This window comes from Acinonyx jubatus, chromosome E4 (assembly GCF_027475565.1).
Source record: "Acinonyx jubatus isolate Ajub_Pintada_27869175 chromosome E4, VMU_Ajub_asm_v1.0, whole genome shotgun sequence".
Taxonomy (NCBI): Eukaryota; Metazoa; Chordata; class Mammalia; order Carnivora; family Felidae; genus Acinonyx; species Acinonyx jubatus.
The window spans coordinates 41808102-41820400 of record NC_069395.1 but is presented as its reverse complement, the minus strand read 5'-3'; the positions used below and the strand labels follow the sequence as shown (position 1 = coordinate 41820400).

At 49.3% G+C, this 12299-nt stretch overlaps 1 protein-coding gene and 1 long non-coding RNA gene across 4 annotated transcripts in view; one reads left to right on the top strand and one right to left on the bottom strand.

The window, feature by feature from the left end:
• CACNA1E (calcium voltage-gated channel subunit alpha1 E) overlaps nt 1-12299 on the bottom strand; it is a 587464-nt gene that overhangs the window by 486010 nt on the left and 89155 nt on the right. For 2 of the 3 annotated variants that reach the window (XM_053209402.1, XM_053209403.1), the window contains exon 1: nt 5620-6070. The exons of the other annotated variant lie outside the window; for it this stretch is intronic. The gene's annotated coding sequence lies outside the window, so the exon portion shown is untranslated. Of the gene's footprint in view, nt 1-5619; nt 6071-12299 lie in introns of those variants that run through there. 3 annotated transcript variants of the gene reach the window in all.
• Nucleotides 6188-11172, top strand: LOC128313053 (uncharacterized). Its single transcript, XR_008293190.1, has 3 exons — nt 6188-6779; nt 7285-7336; nt 7570-11172. It is a non-coding gene; the product is annotated as an uncharacterized LOC128313053 (long non-coding RNA).

Sequence of the window (12299 nt, the reverse complement as noted above, 5' to 3'; positions counted from 1 at the left end):
GAGAATAACAGAGATGAGGCTTACATCTGGGGGTTTATCCCCTCCCCAGCCCAGACTCCTTCCCCTCCACACACCTTGGGGACCACTCTGGGCCAGTGCCCAGGTTCTGAGGTTGGCAGGCTGACTTTCTTTGCCTGGGTACAGAGGCAGATGTACCCAGGACTCAGACATCAGCGCTGAACAGCTCATTAACCCAGAGTCTGAGATGCGACAAAAAGAGAAGCAGGTTGTTGGATACGTGTTCACCTGTCATTACAAATCCTTTCACTAAGGAAGGCATGAAACTTTGTATCTAGGTTCATTATACTCAAGAAAACATCAATCAAGAACCAAATAAGTCAAGAGAGATTCAATTTACCTTCTTTTAAGAGGCAGAAATATAAAATGTTCTTCATCACTTTTTAAATTAAGGAAAAAGAATAAAATTCCTACTCAGTAAATAGAGCAAACAACAAAAAAAATTCTATTATATGTCAGGGTAAGAGGGAGAGACAAAGAACAAAGAGAGGGGGAGAAAAGGGATGGGAGACAAAATCACAGAACAGTCATTATTCTTAAAATGGGCAGGAATCTCAAGCAACCACAGGCTCCAGGCCCCTTCTCTGTAAGGTGGGGTACTGGGCCTGTGTAGTGATAACATAGCTGAGGCCCAAGGGGTTAAGTGATTTGTCTGTGGTCTACAGCCAGTAAGGGCTGGAGCAAGACCAGATCCCCTACATCATGGCCAGATAACATATAATTTAGTAAGAGAAAAAAGACTTCTTCAAAGTACTGTACTGAGAGCTAGAAACCAATTATTTGAAAGTGAGAACCATGTCATTTTCATCTTTTTTTCCCACTCCTCCTAGAAAAAGGCCATGTACACATGTGGTTCATGAGAAAGGGGGGAAACCCCAAAAGATATACGAGAGAATAAATATAGCCTCTGTAGTACAGAAGACACAAAGAACTACTTTGGCATCAAGTTGGATTTTTGCAACAACAGTGATACTTCCATCGCTGACAGATGTGTCCGTGAGTATAGCCCTAGACTTTGTTACCCAGGTTAGAAATTATGTAAAAAGTCACAGGGATAGATTCACTGCCCTGCCACAGGCCGTGGTGCCTGGACTGTGCCCAAGACAGCATCACGCCTTCCTCCTGGTGCTCCCCAGTTCTATGCCCTTCCGGAAAACCCATTTAGGAGCTGCTGCCAACACTAACTCCATATTAATAATCTAGAGCATTCTCTCTTTACTCCAGTCCCAGGCTAGCATTTATAGGAAGAAAATGTTTTTTTCAAGTGTGATCAAAGTAGTTACAGAGGCTCTGTGATTCCACAGGATGAATCTTTCCAATAATACCATGGAAATATAAATGGTATATTGGGTACCATGGGAATGTAAATGGGAAGGCCTTTCCTTGGTAAAGCCCAATTCTGTTCTAGAATCTCATTCACTGTGGTTCCTCCATGTCCATGCATGTAAGCAGACAACAGAACCCTTTAGAATCCTCCTGTCAGAGATGAGGATTGTAGCCTGGTATATATTTTCCAGGTGACAGTGAGAAAGGTACCACATACCTTTGCTTCCACCAGGAAGATACCTGACATGCACATAACCAACTGTCTACTGTAACAAATAGTTTTAAATGAGACTTTTGGTTCCACATGGCTTTATAATTTGTCACATGTATACTTCATCCAATGGCCTAGATGCAGGCTCCCCACCACACTATAAGTGCCATGAGAACAAAAACTGTGCCCCCTCCTTTTTTTGGTAGACCATCTCCTACTGTCCTTCTCCCTAACCCACTCCTCCTTCAGTGCTTAGCTCATCATTCAGGGCATATTGTAGATGTTGGTTAGCAAAGTGTTGTATTTCCTGCTCTTCTCAATTCTCTGCCACTTATTGAGGATGCAAGGTAATATAACTTATTCGGAATGCCAAGGTAACACAAGGCGGGAGCAAAGAGTCTCCCCTGGCCAGATAAACCACCTCATTTCTCCAGCCACAAACTGGACTCAGGCCTGCCCACAAGAGGCCAAGGGCAGTCACTGTTCTGTTCCTCCCCAGGATGCCTCTTTCATAGCCCCTCCATCTAACACCTATCCATCAACCCCACCCACCCACCCCTAGCCTCACCAAGTGAGGAGAAGAGAGGAGGGCTCTGCCTAGGATTTACAGAGCAAGCACAGAGCACAAAGCCCTCCTGAACTGTGAGATCTTAGATGGTTGAACAAGGACATACCTGGGGAGCATCTGCCCAACCTCCATTTTCAGGCAAGGTAAAAGAGGCCCAGGGAGGTGAATGATTTGCCCAAGGTCACATGGCTACTTAATGGGGTTGAGCCAGGGCTAGAAATCAAGTCTTCCAGAGCAGTGCTTTTTTTATCTACCCCTCCCCCCACCTGATAATGCCCTCCTTCCCCCTAAGCATGCTGTTCTTGGTCTGGCTGACTGTGGTGCTACAAGGTCAATAAGAATGATGACTAGGCATAAACAATGTCTGGGACTATCTACTTAATGGTATATTTTCACCCATATGATAGAGAAAGAATCTGAGGGACCTGGCCAAGACACTGCCAGCGGGTATGGTCAGCTTTCCTTGCTGATCTATAAAATTACTTCTGGGCAACCATTCCTTTGCTAATCTGTAGAAGTCCTTCTGAGTAGTGATGATCTCTCCAAGCCCAGGTCATGGTCAATCTCTGAAAAAAACTGGACTCAGTGAACTGTGACAGTGAGAGACCTTAGGCTTTAATAACTAAGGTGTAGACAGACCCTAAAAACCAGATGGTGACATGTTCTATCTTTCCAAGAAACAATCCTACCATCCCAGGTAATCATGAGTTCACTGCAGTAGGATCCAGGAAAGAGACCCCTCCAGTGATGGTCTAAGCAGCAACGCAGGTAACGAGAGACACAAACTTCATGGAGACCAAGAAAGGAGAACGCTGACAGAAAGGACAGGGGCAACATGAGTCAAGAACCAGGCAGGATGGACAAATGCACTGCCCTATCCACCCCACTCTAGAATTGCCCCTCACCCCCCAAACCCCAAATAGGTGGGATTATTTCTGTGAGCCAAACACTGACCACATCAAAGTCACAAAAAAGCACCACTGCATGGAGGGAGTCAGCTAGCTTTGGGTTTGAATCCCAGCTTTGCCCCCTACTATCTGGGTGAACTTGAGCAAGTTACTAACTTTTCTGAGCTTCAGTTTCCTCATCTATAAAATGGAGATACCTTCTGAACAAGGTTGAATAAGGATTAATTATGATAAAGTCTAGAAATTGCTTGGAAAATAATAAGCACTTAATAAGCGGTAGCCAAGTTTTTGAAGCCCTGCAAGGACTTGGCTGCCTGAAAGACCCATGGGCCCCCAGAGGAATGAAGGTATGACTGATAAACACACCCCCTAAGAATCCCCATCACTCCTGCACACAAGCGAGAGAAGTCAAAGCCAGGTATTACCCTGTAACAGGACATTTCCTGAACACGAGTTTCTCAGTTTGAAACCAAAGCACACACACCTCATTCCCAGTTGCAGGAGAGCCAAGGAGGTATGACGGCAGTAATCCAATAACTCAACTGTGTGACTCTGAGGGTCACTGTATATCACATTGCCGTCAACACAACACTTGAATTCCTGGCAGATGGATCACCTCCTTGGATCCCCATGCTCATAAATACCACAGAGAAGCAGACAGGGGGATAGAAACAGCTCCATGTAAATCACCCTCTGCTTGCAATCCCTGAAGTCAGAGCATGAAGTCCCATGCTGGGAATGGGATTTTCAGAGGGACTGATGGAGCTGGGGGGGAAAAGCTCATCAAGGGCAAGAGATTCGTATTCAGAGCTGGACTCTTAGATGGAACTGAAATAAAGTCCATCTGAGGTCTGAGTCAGAAAGAACCATGCCAGGAGGGAACATGCAAGATCCAAATGACATGAAAGTAACATATGTTATGTCATCAACTGTCCCTACCTCTGACCATGTAGTCACTCGTAGGGCAATCATTCATCCCTGTCTGGACAGCCTCTATTGTCCCTACATAACCATTACTAATGTCTCTGTCCACTTTCAAAAGTGCCCTGGCTTGAACAATAAATTACATGATCACCCATTACTACCAAGTGGTATTAAAAAAACAAGTAAATAAACAAAAACAAAAGAAGACCTCTTACCAGGCCAGAGACTCGGCATGTGAAGAAAACTCTAGAATGGAATCAACCAAGAAAAGATTGCCTTCTTCTAGGCTCTCAAGACAGCCGCACAATCCTACAAGATCTATACATTTGCAGAAAGGAGCTTCTATATTTTCCGTTGGTAATTCCTCTTGGAACTGTCAACTGGAAGTTTTCCCCTGGCATCTACCCTCATTCCCAGCCCAGTAAAGAGAGCCCCTTTTCTCCGGCTCTGATGTTGGTGAAGATAAAGTCATGCCTTTATTTAAGCATCACAAACATCCTATCCTTCCAGGAAGACACTTCTCTGGACTAAGCCATCCTGACTCCTCCAGCTTTTCTTCTAACCATGATGCCTCTGTGACATGTGCAGCTCTGGGCGCCCAAGAGTAAGAATCCACCACCATGGCCTCCAAAGGGAAGAGCTGGTGAATCATTACAAGCCCCCAGATTTTGGTCACCAGCCCACCCACTCAGCCTGAATCTCGCGCTCTGAGCCGCCAGAGTCACAGACCCAGCGTGAGGGAGGATCCCCTCCTGGGGCAAGTGGCCAAACTGCCACCCTGACCCCCAGGGTGAGGTGGATGCCTCAATCTCAGAGAAACCAGAGGGGGTAGTGTTTCCCATCATTCTCTCCCAGGCAAGGACTCAAAACAAAGAGGCGCAGAGAACTGGGAGCTCCATCCCAGGAAAAGAACTCACAGCCACTCTCACACCGGGAGACCCAAATTCTGTCAAAAAGCAAGTCACTCTAAGTAGCCTGGCTTCTTCTCCGCACTCCCCTCCCTCCTCTGAGCCCAACTGTCAGCCCTCTCCCAGGAGTGGGTCTGCCGGCCACCCGCCCGACCCGCGGCCCGGGCACCCAGCCTACCCTTCCCGGGACGCCTCCAAGGGTGCACGCAGCTTCCTTCACAGAAACTTCGCTGGAAGCTCCGTCCCTGCTCGGCAAGCCCCTCCCATCGAGGGGGTCTCCCGCGCACAAAAATGCCCGGTACGGGGTGGGGCGGGGTGGCTGGCGAACGCGCGGCAGGGTCCGGGGAGGCTCGCTAAGACCCCGCGCCCGGCACCTGCACCGAGCCTGGCGGCGCTCCCGGGGCGCGCGAGCCTCCCTGGCTGCGGGCTGGGCCAGCGAGACGCCGGCCGGGCGCCTGGCAGGGGCACACCACTCACACCCCGAAACGCGGGACGGCACGGGCTTTCTCACGCCCAGGAAGTCGCCACCGAAGTTGCCAGGAAAGGGTAGCGCGTAGAGAGGCAAAGCCGGCGGAGAGCCAGATTCCGAGGTCTGAGCAAACTAGGAATCCCCGCGGTCCATCATCCCCCAACAGGTAGCAGCGCCGGGAGCGAGGCGCGGCGCCCCCGCCGCCGGGGAGGAGCGGGCAGCGCGGCAGGCAGCAGCGGGCACCGGCGCGGACCACTGTTCCCGCGGCGGCCGGACCCCGGGCTTACCTGGAATTCACGCAGGGTCCCGCGCTCGGCTGAATGGGCAGGGCGTGCTAGTATTCCCGAGGCATCCCTGAATTATTTTAAAAGAGCAAACGGGTGGGGGGAGGGGCCCCGAGAGAGGGGGGCGGGGAGGAAAGACGGTGAAATGGAAGGGGGCCGAAGGACCAACCCAAAGAAAGAAGGGGGAAGGAAGGCAGGAGGAGGTAAGGGGGAGAAACGGAAAATAAAATCGATAAAACAGAAGGGAAGCAGTTAACAGGAGGGAAAAATCTGCCTCCTGCCCACACCGTGGAAAGGAAATTTCTGACAGCGAGACAACTCGCACACATGCCCCCCAGAGAGGACAGACGGGGGGAAACAAAGGAGCAGGGCGGCCCGGAGCCGGCTCCCGGGGAAGCGGCGGCGGTCCGGCTCGGGCAGCGCGCGCAGGTCGGCGAGGGAGCGGGCGGGGAGGCGCGGCGACGGCGCGCCGGCGGGCGCGCGCACTCCGGGGGCTGCGGGCGGGGCGGGGCGGCGGGGCCGATGGGGCGGGGCAGGGGGGGGCAGCGGGGAGCAGGTTGGTGACGCGGCGCTCGGGGTAGTAAACGGCTTGGGGGCGAGAAATCCAGGTCAGGGTTCCTGCGGAAAAGTTCAGGGACCTCGAACTTTCCCCCAGGCGATTCCACTCCAAGAACACCCTCCGGGTTTGTGGGCAGGAGTCTCCGTTGCCAGGCTTGGGGGAACGGTGATGCGAGAGTAGGATTATATCCCAAAAGAAACAGAAGCGAATCGAGGGCTTTATGGAGTAAGGGAGAGGGGAAAGTGTGGAGGGGCCAGTTCCTGAGCCAGAAGCTGCCCAAGGACAGGGGGCCCCGGCCGCGGGGGGAAGTCTCTCGCTGCCCCTGGAGGGGCCTACAGGTCCTCTGCGAGTGCTGCCAGGGGCCAGGTGAGGGCTCCAAGGAAGACCCTGCCCCCTGGGGGAGTTAAGGAACACACAAACAGCCCGAAAAGCCAGTCGAACTGTCATTTGGAAGATTTTCTAGATCTGAATCTCTCGGAGGGCTCTTTCTTCCCCTATTTCTCCGGCTCTCTGCGTTATGTTTCCTCAAGAATTAACAGAAATGCCTCCCAGAGCCATTGCTGGTGACGACGTTGGGCTCCGGCAGCTCATCTCTTCAGTCCAAGTAGGTCCCCGGGGGGCTTTGCTGACTAGCTATAAGCAAATGCCCACCCTCCACCAAAAGCTCAGAATCAGAGCACAGAAGGGCACCGCCCCCCCCCCAGAAAGGCAGTAGGATTGAGGAAGAAGTAGGGGGGGGGGAGGAGGAGGAGAAAGGGGAGGGTTCTCTCCCTCACTGCTCTTGTTCCTTAGGCCTGTCCTTGGCACAGATGCAGCAAGTCCTCTGAGGCTTGCTTTGGGTGTTTCCATCGTCGGCCATTCCTACTTAGCTAGGAGTGTCCCATGGCCAAGAGCAGGGATTCTACTTAGTCAACTTTGCACCCTGTACACCCCACCCACCCAAGGACCTGGCACTTCTTAGAAAACATTCACTGAAGGGAACAAAATAGCCACAAGGCTAATGACCCCTGTCCCTCTCCCTTTAGTTTAGGGCAGGGAAAGGAAGTGAAGACCAAGGGCTTTGCGGCCTCCTTGACTTTTTCTCACTCCCCCCTCCCCCCCCTCTGAAGGTCTATTCAGGAGGGTCACTCTGTGAGGACCCAACTTCAACCCCAGAGTCAGGTAAGTCGTGAAAATTATCACCAACACTGAAAAGAAGTGAGTCTGGTCTCTATGAACTAGACTTTCAGAAAGCCAGGACTTTAGGCCTGATGTTAAAAACTGCTCACGCAGGGCATTGGGGGAAGGGGAGGGGGGAATCAGGGCTACACATCGGTTTTTCTGAGGCCGATAGATTTTGAGAAAGTCTTACATAAGTCTAGTTTCCCCCATTAAGAATTCTTTTTCTTTTTCAGTGCAAGCATCAGAGTGCAGTGGGAGCCTCTCTTGAGAAGGAGATCTTGGGCCCTGGTCTAAGGGAGGTCAGAATCCTAGGCCTGGGGAATCAGCAGCCCTCCTCTCAAGGGAGAAAAACCACCAAGTGGAGAGGAAGAGGGAGAAATTTTCCCACTCTGGGAAATTAACCTCAGAACCTATTGAATCTGTTAGAGGAAAGGAGAATGACTCCATTAACTCCAAAATGTGCCCTTCATGCCCCCACCCCACCCCAGCATATGCATACATAGAGGACAGTTACCAGCTACTCCATAGGCAGGAGCATCGACCGGACAACGTTTGGTTTTCTTTTTATAATGAAAAAGTTTAAAGAGCTAGGATACCAGAAGGCTGATGGTTTTCCTGGCTTGGAAGCCATCATCAAAACAAACAACAATTGTGCCCACAAACAAGATTCTCCTTGATAGCCCACTCATACTATTGGGATAAGGCCATGCCCACCAACTGGAATGTTCCACGACAGATTTCCTTAACCTGTCCAAGGAGGCATCATAAGCCCAGATGCCCAAGTATGACCCCTTGGACATACCTGCCATTTTATTTCTTGCCTCTCTGGCTACCAGTAACAACTAATTAGAACAATATGCTGTCGTTGCAGACATAACAAAAATATTGGCTTTGGTTCTTATCCCATTTGAATGAGTTGTGGCTGTTGCCCAGCGCCTTTTGCTCTAGGCAGAGCAGGTGGGGGAAGTACTCTTGGATGTAGGGATTCAGTTGGGCACACAGGGCTGTCCCCCTCCCCAGCAGACGCACCTCCTCCCCACTCCCGAGCCTCTATAATACCCAGCGGTGGGGAAAAGGTTCAGCGCTCAAGACGCACTGCCATACTCTCTGAGCCAGACCAGCAAGGGAGCACCTAGGACAGCCCGGATGCCAACCTGTACCCCATACTGCACCCCCTAACGGTACTTCACCCTGGGGCCTTGGCTTCAAAGAAAAGACCCTGGTTTAATAATTCAGCCTGCTTGAATGCCATTTAGTAGCCATGGCAACCAGTTCTCTGATATCTGGTTGTAGGCAGGATATGGTTGGAAGGAAAAAGAGAGGGAGAGAAATAGGAAGGTAAAGGAGAGAGGAAAAAGAAAGCCAGCTCAGATTTCATCTAAACTTTCCCTGCATTCACTCCGGTGAACCTGACTATGTGGTATCAGTGAATATCATCTCTCTGTGCCTCTCCCAAGCTCCCTGACCTCCATCTCTGACTTCCCACTCTCCCCATCTTCTCCTTCCCCAGCTCTTCTCTCCAACCTCCTGGAAGCCAAGATCTAGCTTCCTGACTCAGCACTCAGATGAAATATCTTTGTGACTCTGGCAAACAACTTTCTTTGCCTCAGTTTCCGTATCTGTGAAATTATTCCTTGTCCGTTCACTATGGTTCCTTCCAGCTCTAACAATCCATGAGTCTATGGTCATCCCTCTGTCTCTGGCACCTGTCCACCTTTCAGCCTTTTGTCTCTGTCCAGCTGTCTCTGTTTCTCCTTCTGTTTGTCTCTTTGTTTCCTATGCCTGCCTCTCTCTCTCTCTCCACCCCCTCAATTTTTTCTCTCTCATGAATATCACTTTCCATGAGGTTTCACCTGTGAAGCAGTTATTTTTTAACAAATATTTCATTCCCTCTTGCCTGAAGGGGTGTCATCACCCCGCTTTACCTAGCTAGCTCTCCCTCATCCTTCAGGTTGCAGATCAGATATCAGTTTCTCTAAGAAGCCTCCTGCCCCGTCCCCTTTATCTGTGCTCTGGGTTAGCCCCTGTTGTGTCTTATCTCATTGCTGGTAGGCTGATACCTCTCCACCAGTGAGCTTGCTAAGGGCCAAAATAGTGTCTCCTTCACTGCCATATGCCCAGTGGCATTTAACAAGTAGTGGTTGGATGACAGGATGAAAAAACCTCAAACCACAGGTTTCTGAATCACTGCTTGTGAGAAACTCAACATACCCCCCAAAAAGGGCACAGGGTGAGGAAGCCAGAGGGGGAACCCATTCAAGTCGCAGCCTCCCCTCTACTACCATAGATGGGGTGAAGGAGACCTCCTTCCTAAACTGTTTTGGTGAGGTGGTGAGCCAACAGCGATGGGATCTTTCAGCCACGTTGGTGGGGATGATCCATTATGGCAGTAGCTCCCAGGGGGCCTGAAATGGGCTCCAGCAGGAGTGGGGAAAGTGAACAGCACCAAGTGGGTGGTTCCCTTCAGCTCATCTCTGAGGGCGCTATGCCACCGTTTGAGCAAAGTCAACAAGGAACTCTGCCCACGCAGTAATAAGAAGTTCTGTCCAAGGTGTCAGTGCTTCAGGCAACTGCCTGACATCAAACATCTCGTAGCCTTTTAGCCTGACTCCTTCCTTCTGGGAGCAGAGCCATGGGGAAAGCAGACGGAGGCTGAGATGGTGATGCCAGAAGCACACGGGCCATGGGCTGAGGAGTCAGAGGACATGGGCAGTGTTTCAGGCACCTGCTGGGAGATGCCAGTGTGGATTTCTGTCATCCAGGAAGTGGCTATTTTCAAAGGAGAAAAGAAAATATTCTTTTGATAGGCGTTTTTTAATAGACAAACAAGACCTCTCCATTTGGGAAACCTTAGCTGCAAATGTGAAAGAAAGGCAAAAATTCAGAAGACAAGGGTTTCTCCTCAACACTCCCTGGAGAATTCTCTTTGTTTATACATTACATAAAGAAGGGATAGAGCTGATAAGCACACAGACGTGCAGGCTGTCACACTTGCGTGCCCAGAGCCCAATGAAGTCAGGACAGCCTCAAGCCCAGGGTCAGGCTTCACGCAATATGAAGACCTCAATCATAGCTCGGAGACCCAGGCATGCCTCTCTGAAGCCCCAGGCTTCATATAGGTTTTCCCCCAAATAATCCTTAATCCAGATGGAGCTGCCTTACCCTCAAAGATCTGCCAAGTGACACACAATTTTCTCGATATCATGCACATACTGAATGACACATTTCATTAGCAGACTTCCGTGAGTTGTCCTCACCACCCGCTCCCCAAGTACCATATTCTCATATTCCTGTTGCCATAATCAGGCTAGCCCAAGCTTCAGAAAAAGGGAAAGGTTTATAGCAGGAAGCTAGAAGAGAATAAATAAAAGGCCAACACATACCCGGGGGGGGGGGGGGGGGGCGGAGACACTGTTTCCCAAACCTGAATCTGCATCCACACTAGATTGTTTGAGCAGCTTAATATGGATCCAAGCTGAGTTTTCCCATCCTGGGGGAATAATACCTCCCAGCTGGTGAAAAATCCACCTCCTGTACACTTTTGTGCAATAGAAATCTGATATGGGAAAAATAAGTTAAAAACCTTCCTGTATGCCTCAATCATGCCACTACATCACCCTCCACTAAATTGAAAATGCGTGTCTTCTAACCAGCTCCGAGTGCACCACCCAAACATTAGGACAAACCTACGCTCTCTCACCACCCCTGAGAGCAGAACCGGAAAGCATGTGGCAGCAAACGCCCATGCTAATTCCATTTGATACACACACACACACAAACTGTCAAGCCATCACACAAACACACCCCACATACAGAATAAGGAAAACATGAGCACATGCAGACATAGTCATGCATATATATATATATATATATACATATATATATATATACATATATATATATATATATATATATATATACACACACACACACACACTGCCCTCCCGGGGTGTGAGTGTGTGTGTATGATGCTTGGAGACTGGTGATGCTTTGGATTATGAGGTTTCCATGGTTACCTTCTGTGGAGGGAACTGGGGTAATTGAACTCTTGGGGTTCACCATTCAACAGATGCGGCTTGCTCAGTCCTGCACACTCACTCACACGCTCACTCACTCGCTCACTGGCATGCTTTGTCTGCATTCCAGCACCATCAGTGTTTAGTTACAGTTTCAAGTCAAGTACACTGTAACAGAGTCAAACCTTCCTGAGGCTCTGGCTTTACCTTGGAAGGAGAGTATTGAAAACTCTGACTGCAGTATATAGGTTACCCTCAAAAGGTCTCAGACTAACTAGGGTCTAGGGGCAGCCAAGGTCAAGCCAAGGTGGGTCACACCCACCCTTTCTTATCATACAGGAAAGATAACCATTCCAGCATGGGTGAAAAAAACCATATTTACTAATTAATAAAAAGCACTAAGGGAATAAACTCTAAGGGCCAGCATTAACCACAGGAATGGGGTCAGGGCTCCAACACTGGTGTTTTCTCTCCTTTCCACAGCCCTTTCCAGGAGGCCCCTCTAAAATAGTTATCTTATAGGGGCTCCTGGGTGGCCCAATCTGTTAAATATCTGACTCTTGATTTTGGCTCAGGTCATGATCTCACTGTCATGAGATCAAGTCTCAAACCGGATTTCATGCTGGGTGTGGAGCCTGCTTAAGATTCTCTCTCCCTCCTCCTCTGCTCTTCCCCCATTCACACTCTCACATGCTCTCTCCCTCAAAAAAATAAAATAAAATGGTTATATTATATCAATTTGAGGCAAAATAACTTCTCAGGATAGTATTAGCCTCAGACATGGTCCTATTTATCTATCTATCCATAGATATGTATAGATATATATATACATACATATATATATATACATACATATATATACATATGTATGTATATATACATATATGTGTGTATGCATATATATATACATATATGTATATGTGTGTGTGTGTGTGTATATATATATA